General features: G+C 40.5%; 1 long non-coding RNA gene across 2 annotated transcripts; it reads right to left on the bottom strand.

Annotated features, from left to right (window-relative positions):
• Positions 1–3,865: 3,865 nt before the first annotated feature.
• LOC143443192 (uncharacterized) lies at positions 3,866–11,193 on the bottom strand. Of its 2 annotated transcripts, XR_013111957.1 has the most exons (5): positions 10,864–11,193; positions 9,749–9,946; positions 8,966–9,204; positions 8,410–8,522; positions 3,866–4,383 (listed from the first exon to the last, which is right to left on the bottom strand). It is a non-coding gene; the product is annotated as an uncharacterized LOC143443192 (long non-coding RNA). The 2 variants fall into 2 exon arrangements; XR_013111956.1 differs by lacking the exon at positions 10,864–11,193 and having other exon boundaries at positions 9,749–10,047.
• Positions 11,194–12,378: the final 1,185 nt, after the last annotated feature.

Genomic DNA, 12,378 nt, shown 5'->3' with positions numbered 1-12,378 from the left:
TGCTCATGGGCAATCTGTTTTTCATTGTCTCTGACTGATGGGCCTGACCGGACCTTAATAGTTGGAAAGAAACAGCTGGGCTGAGACTCACAGTAGAAGCTAATGCAAGCAGAGTAGAGAAAGAGACATTTGCCATTGGGACAAAGAGTAACTAACAAGCTTAAAAAGTCACCCTCTCTCAGATCTAACTGTCTCCATTTCAGCAATGACTAGCTCAGACTTGCGCCATCTCATAAAATAGTGATTGGAAAACCAGTGTGGATGCCAGTCTGATGTGTCCTTTCTGGCACGTATCTGCATGGTGTCAAAAGACTCAGGAATGCACATCACATTCTATCCTCCTGGGTAAGAATATCTCTGTCTCTGTTCCTGTCTCTCTGTCTCTCTCTCTCTGTCTCTCTCTGTCTCTCTCTGTCTCTCTCTGTCTCTCTCTCTCTGTCTGTCTGTCTCTCTCTCTTTCTCTGTGTGTGTGCCTTATCTGTTTATTTTTTACTTATTTCCTAGAGAAAATCTCGGGTTTATTAAGATGAGGCTTTAATATGATTTAAGCCTAGACAATAATAGCTAGAGAGAGAAAGAGGTATAGGAAGAATACAGTTGTATACCCCCCAAAGGCAGATGTATGTTTTTCAAGAAACCTCTGTTCTCTGCTGTACAATCAATGAGGATCTGGTAAAGAGGGCAAATGCAAGATGCTTTTAGAATGACATTTGCGGGGGATTTTGATTTTTTTTAATAAAACAGAAATCTTAATATTGTAGTGTGTCAATATTAATAGCTGAGTCTGCAATAAACATATTTACAATGCTTATGTTGTTATACTGGGCAAAAGAAAATTATTTACTACAATACCTACTGTAAAGTAAGCTATCACATATCACACATGACTCACTGACTGCTGTACCGAAGGTGCAAGGCAATGTTTGTATGAGTTTGCTTTTGTACACGGGCTGCATAGTCTCTCTGTCTTGTTTTTCTTTTTATTAATCATTTTATTCATTTACATTTCAAATGATATCCCTCTTCCTGGCTTCTCCTCCACAACCCCCCATCCCATCCCCCCTCCCCTGCCTCCCCTTTGCCTATATGAGGGTGCTCCTCCACCCACTCAGTACACTTGGTAATGTCTATTTCACAAGTGATCATGAGGAGGAAATCAGACAATGCAAGTGTCATGCTGGGAGCAGTGTGTGGTACATGGGAAGTACTCTCTGAACAATAATAGTCCTGGGGACTATTTTCATTTAGGAAAACTATATCTGAAAATGCATTTTTAATTTCTGACTTACGGAGTGGCATTATTAATTTGCCTCTGGGTCCAATAACAAAGTCCTCCCATTTCAATTATTTTCTCATCACTCTGTGTAATACTTAAATGCTGCCTGGTCTCTTGAGGCACAATCAAATGTAGCCCAGCAAAGCACAGAGTGTCCCTGGGAAATCATGGTTCATTACAGTCCCCAAGGACCATATGTGTCTCCTCCTTAAGAGTTCTGAGTTTGGCTACTGGGCCTCAGTTTTTCACCTCTCTAATAGGTATAATTTCTTCTGCTATTGTCATTTATACAACACAAATGGAAATGTACAAAAAAGGTATATGGGTCAATCTTATTAAGTATTGTTTCATACAGAAGCAGTAGTTTATTCAAGATTTTAGTTACACCAGGGAGACATGGCTATAATAATTTTTCCATAGTTGTCAACTGTTTGACAGATGAAGAGTGGCTTTCAGATGTAATATATATTCTGTTGTCTTTAGTGATTGACAGCCGTAAACTGCTACAATTCATCAGCAGACAGATTGTCCTAGGAGTTCCATTAGGAATTGGTAAGCAGAGGGAAACTGAAAATTACTCCCCTTGGCTGGTGTAACTTATATTCTTTCTCTGTAGTCTCTAGGATAAGTCCAGGGTTGTTGAGGAGGTGCTTAAGGAAGGCAGGACCCAGGACTAGTTTGTCTATAAAATACCCCCAGTGTAAAGTTAGCTGTATGTCTCTTGAACCAGTCACTTTGAATGGCTCTGTCATTAGGAAAGAATTTAGTGGCCTAAAACTAATACAAGCTAATGGTTTCTGGAGGATTTCTTAGCTGCACATAACAAGTTTAAGCAGCCTCCTGAGAAGTCTGAACAATGTTAAAAGCTCTGAAGCCCCTGATAACAATGTGTCTGCAATCTCCAAGAAGTCTTGGTGACTGACTTAGTTAATTACTGTTCTCTTGAAAAACTTGAAAGTGCTGGAAGAAGTGAGTTAGGCTTTAAGCAGAAGCAAGAGGGTAGTGGGCTTGATTATTGTTGGTATAACAGCTTTAATTACATTAATTGCTAGCACCACTGCTTCTGCAATGTTTTTGACACAAGAAGTTAAGACAGCTACTTTTGTTAATCATCTAACCCCCCACCCCAAGTTACCAATGTGTTGAGTATACAAGAGGATTTATATAGGTGTTTGGAACTACAGATTGATGCTCTATATCTTATTCAAATTATCGGAAGGAGATTCAGGGTTTAAGAGTTAGGAGCCATCTTGGGTGTCATGACAAATGCCATTGGAGTGGTGTTACTTCTAAAATTTACAATGATAGTCATTATAATTAGAAAAAGTTTAAAGACACTTGTAGGGTATTTGGCATAATTCTAACACCTCTCTGGACATTTTAACTTTGCATAGTGAGATTATGAATTTAAAGAAAGCTGCTCTACTGAACTTTGATGCTGCAGATAATGCTGATAAAATTATCCATAGCTTGAGGTCAGTATTTCCATTTTGGTCAAACCTCGGGGATGACATACATAGCTTGATCAGGCTAGCCCCCTTTGTCCTGGAAATTCTTTTATTCCTGCCCATCATGTTGAAGCTTGTCTCTAACTACACCAACAGGTTGGCAGCCGAAGTACATGACTTGAAACTGAAAATGGACCCCCCCAGACAGAACTATTAATTTAACAGGCTGGCAAGCCAAGGACGGATAAGATTTTGCACAGAGCCTTACCAACCTAAGACAGAAGTGCATTGCTTTTGATAATGCATATTCCAGGACGGGTAGGAAAGCATTCTTGTCAGAACAACCTAAGACAGTCTCAGTCTGGTTTATGCAATAAAAAGGGGGAAGATGTGGAGAGCTTTTGGGGCTGCCTGGTAGAAATCTGACAGTAGCCAAGGACAAGGAAATGGGCTGCTTGGCAGGAATATGACATTGGCCAAGAACAAGAAAATGGGCTGCTTGGCAGGATTCTGACATTAGGATAGAACAATTAAGTAACTTCAGGCAGAAATCTAAATCCTAGGCTAGAACAAAGAAGTAATTACAGGCAGGAATCTAAAACTTAAGTTAGAACAAAGAAGTAGGCTTCAGGCATGAAAATTACTTTGGGCTAGGACAGGGAAGTAGGCTCAGATATTTTGGTTATCCTGATAAGCCCTTAAAAACAGTTATCATGGGAGTGATCGCAGGACTTTGTTTATTGCCTTGCTTATTCTTTGACTATTTGTGTTTATTATCTTGCTTGTTCCTTGACTGCTTGCATCTATTGTATTGCTAGTTCCTGAACCTAGAACTTATCTTAATACTTGCATGTAATTTAAACAATACAAAAACAAAAAAGGAGGAGGGGGATGGAATAGGGGATTAATGAGTAATGGTGGGGAATGGGGAAAGGGGATAACATCTGAAATGTAAATAAATAAAGTATTTAATAAAAAAAAGAAAATAAGATGCTAGCTCTATAATTTGAACAAGCACCTTCTCTTTTATTTCCTTCATTTCTATGGATGATTCCTTCATTCTCATTTCACAATGTCCACCACAGGGAAGGTGTTGCATATATATATTCCTACAAGGAAGAAGACAGAGATGAATCCAGGGAAGATTGGTTTTAATGGATACACATATGTAACAGAAGCATGGACATCAAGTCAGAGCAGAAATATTTTGGTAGGGATATAAAATGGTTTTTTTCTTGATTCTTAAATGTTCTTCATTTGTATTTTATACCAATAAGACCAAAAACCATGATCAGACATATTAACATACATAGCATAGGAGTTGTCATCTTAATCACTTTTGTAGTTAATTGTAATAGGTTCTGAACAACACTAAGCATATTTATAATTTAGTATAAACACTAACACCATCATTATTGGCATTCCACATCCATTGAGCACCTTTCATTTTTATTAGAGAGTAGATAGATCATTGAGGAAGATAGACATCCATGACACAAACATGATACAGACAATCTTCTTGAAGAGACAATGATGTGAGTTCCATCTACAAGAGGAGGTCAGTCATGGAGCAGGCCATGTGGGGACCCAGGAAGAAGGATGGGGAGCATAGGTTAATGTCCAACCTTCCAGAAGAAGCTTCCTACATTTTCTTTAACTCTGAAGAATAAGGTGAAGGAGAGTTTAATAGTTATATTTGTGTAGCTGTATGGTATGTATGTGTGTATAAGAGATGACAAGTTAAAAACCCTCTTTTTCAGTGTTGTTCATGGTCACTTGGCTCCATGTATCTTGATGGTGGAAACATATGGCAGGGGCTACTTATCTCATAGTGGATGGGAAACAGGGAGACAGAGAGGGACGGGAGGCCATGTTTAACCTTTAGAGTCATGTCTCTGGTGATTAACTTCTTTCAACTAGGCTCCAAGTTGTGAAATTTCTAGAACCTTCTTGAAATAATAAACTTTCACCGCATGAGCCTTCTGAGGGACACTTGAATTACAAATTATAAAAAAAGACAACTTCATGTTCCTGACATCTTAACAACTTCCTTTGGTTTCTCTAAGTTGGATATTAGATTTTGATGCAGCATCTGGAGAGAGTTCTGTTTTTGGGTCACAATATTATGGGGACATCACACAGGCAGATGGAACAGGCATGCAAGTGGGAGCTTACTTTCATGATAAAGTCACTGCCTTGATAGTCCATCAACCTTTTAACCCACAAGTAGATGAATCTGTTCATGAGGGCAAAGTCTTCTAAACAAGTCACCCCACACAAACCTTTAACATGTGATTTGGGGGATAGTGGCCAACATGTAAACTTTTGAAAACAACTGTAAACCATCACTGGCCCTCTTATTAATTCCTTGGGGACTAAGGAATAGACAACACAGCTTTTATGCAAGTTTCACACACTGACCCTTTGAAAAGAAAATCACCTAAATATTTGATTCTTGTCATATTGCCCCCAAAGAAGTGATCTTTGAGCAAAAGGAAAAGTATTTCTTATTCCTTGCCGAGTGAATTCTTTTCCAAAGCAAATATCATTGCCTTTCCAAAAATAACCATCCTGCCCATGGGTTTATGCCTATTTATGCTGGGTCAGAGTCATAAAGAGCTTGGCTATGAGCCAGGAACACTAAGGCTAGAGCATCTTTGGGGCAGGGTGCTCATTCTACCCTCTGGACAGGCTTTCAGAGAAGGGACATAGACTCTTAGAGAAGAGGAGGGAAGCAGGAGATAGAGCTTAAAGTGGGTTCAGTGGAATCCCCAAGTGTCAAGGCTTTGGCTTAGATGCTAATGCCTGCTGTAGGCCTGGCATCAGGTGGCTTAGCGGGGCCAGCTGTTGCGTCTGCTGGCATCACAAAGAAGAAAGATGTGTGGCCAGGGTGCAGTGTTTCTGGGGAGTTAAAGACATTTAGAAATGATTTCTGAAAGCTAAGTCTAATGTTTCATGTTTTTATGATCTGGAATTGCCCAGGGAGCCTTGTGGGGTTCATGAACTCTCTCAGGGTGTTGAGCACACTATGTGTAGAAATTGTGGTCAGTAGTCAGGAACCCATGGAGGCTGACACTTCTCAGGGTTCCCAAGATTGAGAAACATCCTTCTGTGAGGACACACACACACACACACACACACACACACACTCTGAAAAGAGACTGGGGAAGAACAGAGAAGGAAGATGAGGAGGAAGATGAGGAGAGGGAGGAGGGGGAAGAGGAGGAGGAGGAGAAGAAAAGACTAATGGAAAATTAATGGTACATGTACTGTCTAAAAGGTGCTTTGCTGAATTGTAAAGTCCTCTGAGGTTGGGTTGTATTATGGACTGTGTGAAGGACGTTAGACCTTTGATCTAGGACACAACTGAGGGTATGCCTAACCACTGTTTCTTTAACTTCAAAGCCACAATCCTCTCTCTCTCTCTCTCTCTCTCTCTCTCTCTCTCTCTCTCTCTCTCTCTCTCTCTCTGTGTGTGTGTGTATGTGTGTATGTGTGTGTGTACACATGTAAGTGCATGCTCACTGAGGGTTTAAATTTGGGTCTTCATGCTTATACAGTAAGCACTTAACCTACTGAGCCATCTCCCTAGTCCAATAAAAAACCCCCACCAATTTACATCTATCTATCTACCTGCCAATCTGTCCGTTTGTCTGTCTGTATCTGTTGTCTGTCTGTCTGTCTGTCTGTCTGTCTGTCTGTCTATCTTTCTATCTATCTATCAATCATCTATGTATCTGTAATCTATCTATTTTATGAGGCAGCAGTGGGGGTATAGGTGCCACAGTATACGTGTGTATGCATGCATGTATGGAGGGCAGAGACAATCTGCAGAGGTCCTTTCTCCCTTTCTACTATGTGGGTCTTGGGACTTGAGCTCAGTGTTCCGGCTTGGCTTTAGATGGTGACCCCTTTCATAGATCTCTCAAGCCATAATCTTCTAATCCCATGGTGTTACAGGACACATCAAACTCTGATCATCTTACATGTAGCTACAAGAAGAATGTAAATGATTACAATAACAGATCATTTCAAGAAGAAATGGATATTAAGAAAGCTACAATAAGATTTTTTGAAAACTATTAATAATAATGTTTTGCTTAACACGGCAGTAAAATAATAGGAATTTGTGTGTAACTCTAGCAGATGCACATAAACATGGCATTTTTAAATCCTGTCCTGTGATTGCAGATGCTATCATCTGTATTTTACAGACGAAAGAGACGGATGCTATGAGTGCTATATGCCTAGCATCCAAGCTACTTGAAAGGCTAGAGTTTAGCAATGCCCTGTGGAAGAGGTCAGTACAGTGTGATTTCCTTAACCTTAATTCTGGTTTCTAATCAGGAACAACTAAAAAGATGTTTAAGGGCTGGGAAGATGGCTCAGTGGTTAAGTGCTCTCACAGAGGACCCAGGTTTTATTTTTAGCACCCATGTGGTAGTTCACAACCATCTGTCCATTTCTAAGCAGGATAATACCGTTTTCTTCTGTCCCTGGGCATTAGACATACACAGACGGTGTACAGATATACATATAAGCAAAACATTTATACACATAAGATAAAAATAATAAATCTTTTTAAGGGAGAATTTGAGTTTGTAGGCAGAGACGGATTTTCCCAGTCATGGCCCTCGGGAGTTGTAACAACATGATAGGCTGGGGGTGTACCCTTGGCCTTAGGGAGTATGTCACCCCCTCAAGCTCCATGCAGTATGTGAGTGAATATTGACAGCTTCTAGGTGGCTCTGTCATTTCAGGCTTCGCTCCTACTTCTTTACTGCGGGCAGAAAAACTAGTAACCTGGGTTATATTTGTGCTTTACCTCTGCAAGACTAGGACTCACCCCCATATCTCTTGGCTTGTACCTACTCAGGCCACTCAGTGCAATTTTGAGATATTGTCAAGTGTTATATTTCTGTCTGTGCATACTCTTGACAGCTCTCTTTAGGAACCCAGCATTTGCAGGAGTCATTGTCATAAAGAAGGATGTAACTTGTATCCCACACTGGGTGAATGCAAGCATCATTTGACCTGTCTGTTCTCTCCATCTCTGTCCTCATGTCTCTTCTATTCTTCTATGCTTCTCCACTACCACTCTACTCTCCTTAATTCTCTTCCCCTATCACCATTTGTCCACCTTCTTCCCTTCTCACCCCTTCTCCATCCATTCTTTATTCCTCCCCTCTGTATCCTTCCTCATCTTTCTAGCTCTCTTCTAGCTCTTCCTTCCTCACCCATCTGTACCTCAAACCATCTCTCCTTCTCACCCTCCTTTATTCTCTGTCACCACTCCTCATATTTTCTCAACCTGACTTTACTCCTTCTTTGCCCCTCCCTCCATTAGCCTTTCATATCCTTTCCATCTCTCCCCTTGTCCTCATCCTTGCTCCCTGCATCAACACCCCCACCACTCCAGTCTAGCATGCTGGGTCTTCTTGCCCACTATAACCAATTTCACTCTCTGTATTTAAACTAGAGATTTTGGACAGTTCCAAATGAGTTTCTACCCTCAGCCAGAATGATCTTAGAAGACAGTACTAGATGGACATAATTATTTCATATTGTCTCTGTATATTGAAATATACTGTATACCATGTGCCTTCCAACTGCTTTTCTGGGTGCTATGATAAAATACCTGGCATGAATAACCATGGTGACTCATGATTTCAGAGAATTCAGTACCTGATTGCTTGATTCCATGCACTTGGAAAGAATACCACAGTGATTCCACAGGAGCATGTAATGGAGGAGATTCTTAACATCACAGTGGACAGGAAACAGAAGGAAAGAGGGACCTAGAAAAAAATGCAGTCCTTAAAACATACCTGAAGTGACTTATTTCTAGCTGGAACCTACTTCAGAAAGATTCCAGAATGTTACGAATGAGTGCTATGATATTATTTTTCTTGAGCATCAGCCCTTCAATACATAAGACATTTGGGGAAAACTCCTTGTACCCAAACCATAATAACAGGCTTCAGCCATTTCTATTTGTAACTAATGTCTCAATAAGACAAATGCACACGTGTACACTCAGAGCCATCAGTGCCACTCTCTTCTTTGTCCTTAGAAGAACATGGTGTTCCTGTGGCTTAAGACCCTGGCATTCTTGCAGAGTCACCTCATACATGTTTTAACCTTCCTAGTTGCATGCCAGACCCACCCCAGCCTCACCCTCTGACAAAGCCCTTCTCAAATATTCATCTGTGCCTGGACAGCGATTTCCTCCCAGTTTTACCTAATTGAATCCCATCCCTGCTTATTCCCTCATGCTGAAGACTCATCGGGGGAGTCCATTCTTAATTTTTGCCAGTGGGCCAAGTTCCATGCTGGAAGACCTTGATGCTCCTTGTTCTTCTTTGAAGCCCCTTTCACGACTGTAATTTAACTCCATTCCTGTCACATGGGATGACTGTCTCCATCCTGGAACTGTAAATAAGTCCCACACAGGCACAGACAGTTCCTGGTTTTTGCACTCTGTATTTTCAGATTGAAAGAGCAAATAATAAGTGAGATCATAGCCTCGTAGGAAATTGCTAATGGCATTTTGTGACTGCTATGCCGATGAAAAGACTGGCCATTTGGTCTCTGACCACACTTACCCATTGTGGTTTTGCCAAATTTAGAAAGAAAGAAACACAAGGAAACAGTTGTGCTAAGCACATCCTTGGAAATTAAAACTTAAATAAATAAATAACATAACATAAAATATACATTTATTGTATTTTATTTATATATTAATTATACATAATACAAAATATGTAACTAAAATATATATTAAAATGTCACTAGCAAGTGAACCTGTAAAATCATTAATAGCATTTGATTCTGCAGATATTAACTTTGAACATTTACCCAGACCATTCAAGTCTTCCTTTTTCACCATTTTAATCATAAGACAAAGGCAATCAGGTGTGCATTCTGCATATAAGAACCTCCAACTGACTTTCTCTCTGATACTCTTCTGTCACCCTGTTTCTATTTGTTTTCTTTCGGCTTTCTTAGTACATTTGGAACTTACCTGAGATGGCGCTGAGAGAAAGCTGTCTCACGAGCAGGGAGAACACCGTTTTTTGTTTTGTTGTTGTTGTTGTTTTTTTTTAAATTCCACAAGACTCAGCTCTGAAATGTCTTGAAATTCAAGGTAATTTGCCTCACAGCCAGTTGGCTCTTTAAGATTTCGGTTGTTTTCCACCAATGTCATACAACCCACCTGAAACTTTGGGAACAAATTTAGTAAACGAAGCCAAATTTATCATCAGGAGTCTGGTTTCCCCAGCCTGCTAGAGACATGAGGCAATTTCTATCTGGAGCTACTCACTGAGTGGAAGTTGGACCTTGGGGCAAGGTTTGATTTGTGTTTGCTGGTGTTTGCTTCGTGGTCTACATCTGCATTAAAACTCTTAAGTTACACAAGATTTCCAAAGGCAGTGGGAACAGGATGTGATTATATATCCATGGAGATTTGGGTGATACTGTAAATCAACCAGTCTGGCTCAAAGGACTGACCCGACAGCTCAACTTTTACATTTTCAAACATAAGTCAGCTTCAGTCCTAGGTTCAGATGAGTCTTCTTCCCAGAAGACCACAGAGAACATCTTGAGAGCTTTTAGACTACAGTTTATTAAAATTCCTAAATCATCTTGAAGAGGATTATTATGGCCTGAGAAAACCAAGTACAAGTTTTAGAACGCCAACCAGACCAAAGCCTGATTGTGAATTGTGACAACTAACTAACTAACTAACAAACAAAGCAGAGGATCACCCAAGCTTTCGTTGAATTTAAGTCACATACCCACCACCATATAATAAGAATATTGTACTTAAAAAAACGTGTCTGTACATTCTCCATGTAACATAATATCAAGAAACTTGAAGCCGACTTTCAACATCTGTAGCAGAAATGTCAGCAATTTCCCTGTGAATTAGGACCCATCTGAATTAGCAGCCTGGTTAGACAGCCAGTTTGGATAATTCAGACCCACAGTGATATCTCAGGTCTGATTTATTTTCTTTGGCTGTCTAGATAATTCCAGTTACTTGACAATCACCAATGGATAGCCACTCACGGGGAAGTGTGCTTCTCGTGCGAATGTCTCCTTCCTAGCAAGTGTTTAAGTGAGAGGGTGAGGTACCTTGTTCCCTGTGATGGAATGAAGGCCTTCAGAACGGCTCACATTTTTCTCCTCATTCTTGAAATCCAGACAGCAGTGGGAGCCTCGTGAGCCCTGGAAAGCCCCTGGTGGCAATTGTGGGATGAAATGTCTTAATTGACGAAAGAGCCCCTTGGCTAAATTCTCATCTTTGTAGAACTTGTCACAAGTGTTCAGTTTCAAGCCAAAAACCTGCCAGAGTGAGGGCCAATCACTAATGACAGAAAGATTAGGAGGGTGTGGATCAGTTGGCTGCTGCACGGTACGTAATGAGACAAAATGCTGGCAAGTTAACTCAGGGCCATTGACCCCTGACCAGTGTGTGAGAGGAGGGGACCTCAGTATCAAATGCCTGCCACTTAACACTGGCATCCTTAGCACGGAGAGCAGCAACCTGTCTGTCTCTTATGAAAATAAAAAATGTGAAACTCCAGCATATTCTTTGCTTCATAACTGCACCGTTCAGACACTAAGGAAGATTGAGGAAGTTGAAGACAGAATAAGCAGGTGACTTCATGTTATCAATTTAAAAGATCCCATGGGAAAGGTCCTCTTTAGATCAGTAGCATGTGGATTATATCCCAGCTGTGAATTGTCTTCAAGGAAAATCCTTGTATTTTCAAATTATATGGGAGGCAATTATATGTAGCAAGTCATGTTCATTTAGCAGATGGACATTCTAAGAAGGTGGAGCTGAGGCTAGAGGTGGACCCGATTGTCACTGCCCATGCTTCATTTTGTGGCTCCATCATGCTTCTGATGCTGAGGGCTGTCTTTCATAGCTTTGAGTTAGGAAGATAGAGAGTGGAACATTTCCCACCTATCTCCCTGCAGCCATTCAGTGGGAAGAAATCAGGAGAGGAAGTTAGCAAAAGAAATTGGATCCAGTCTATCAATCTTGTTCTGCTCTTAGCCTAGAGAAGAGATTAGAATTTGGCCAAGGAAGCTGTTTAAGCATTAATATTGACATAGTCACTTCAGTTAATGAATGTATACATGCATAGCTATCAGATAACCCAGGTGTGTAGGACAGAGGCCTGTGTAAGCACACTGTGTGATATCTGCACGTGATACAATGATTCTAATAGCACATTTATTACAACGACATTTGGCTGCTTAGTGACCCAGATGAATTTTTATCCCTTCAACATAGATGTGAGAAATAATAATGAGAAAATCATTAATAAGTCTTTATACTTTCTTTCTGACACCCACTCCCTGAGGGGATCTCTACCTTGGCCCACTCCTCTTCTGAGTATTTATCAGACAGAGATAAAATTATAGATGCGTTATGGGGAATCTGAAAGGAGCTGGTTGGTTTCCATAGAGCTATAGGAAAAGAGAAAGAGAGAGATGGATCAGAGGAATTGATTAACTAATCAATAAATCATGACGTGGAGTACTTTGGAGAGAACTAGGAGAGAAGCTATGGGGGAAACTGGTATCTGATTGGATCGTTAAAAGGAAGGGGATTGTGGAGAAGAAGCTGAGTCTGTT

Source organism: Arvicanthis niloticus, chromosome 8 (genome assembly GCF_011762505.2).
Source record: "Arvicanthis niloticus isolate mArvNil1 chromosome 8, mArvNil1.pat.X, whole genome shotgun sequence".
Classification (NCBI taxonomy): Eukaryota; Metazoa; Chordata; class Mammalia; order Rodentia; family Muridae; genus Arvicanthis; species Arvicanthis niloticus.
Note: the sequence above shows the minus strand (reverse complement) of the source record. Positions and strands in the feature narration are given on the sequence as shown.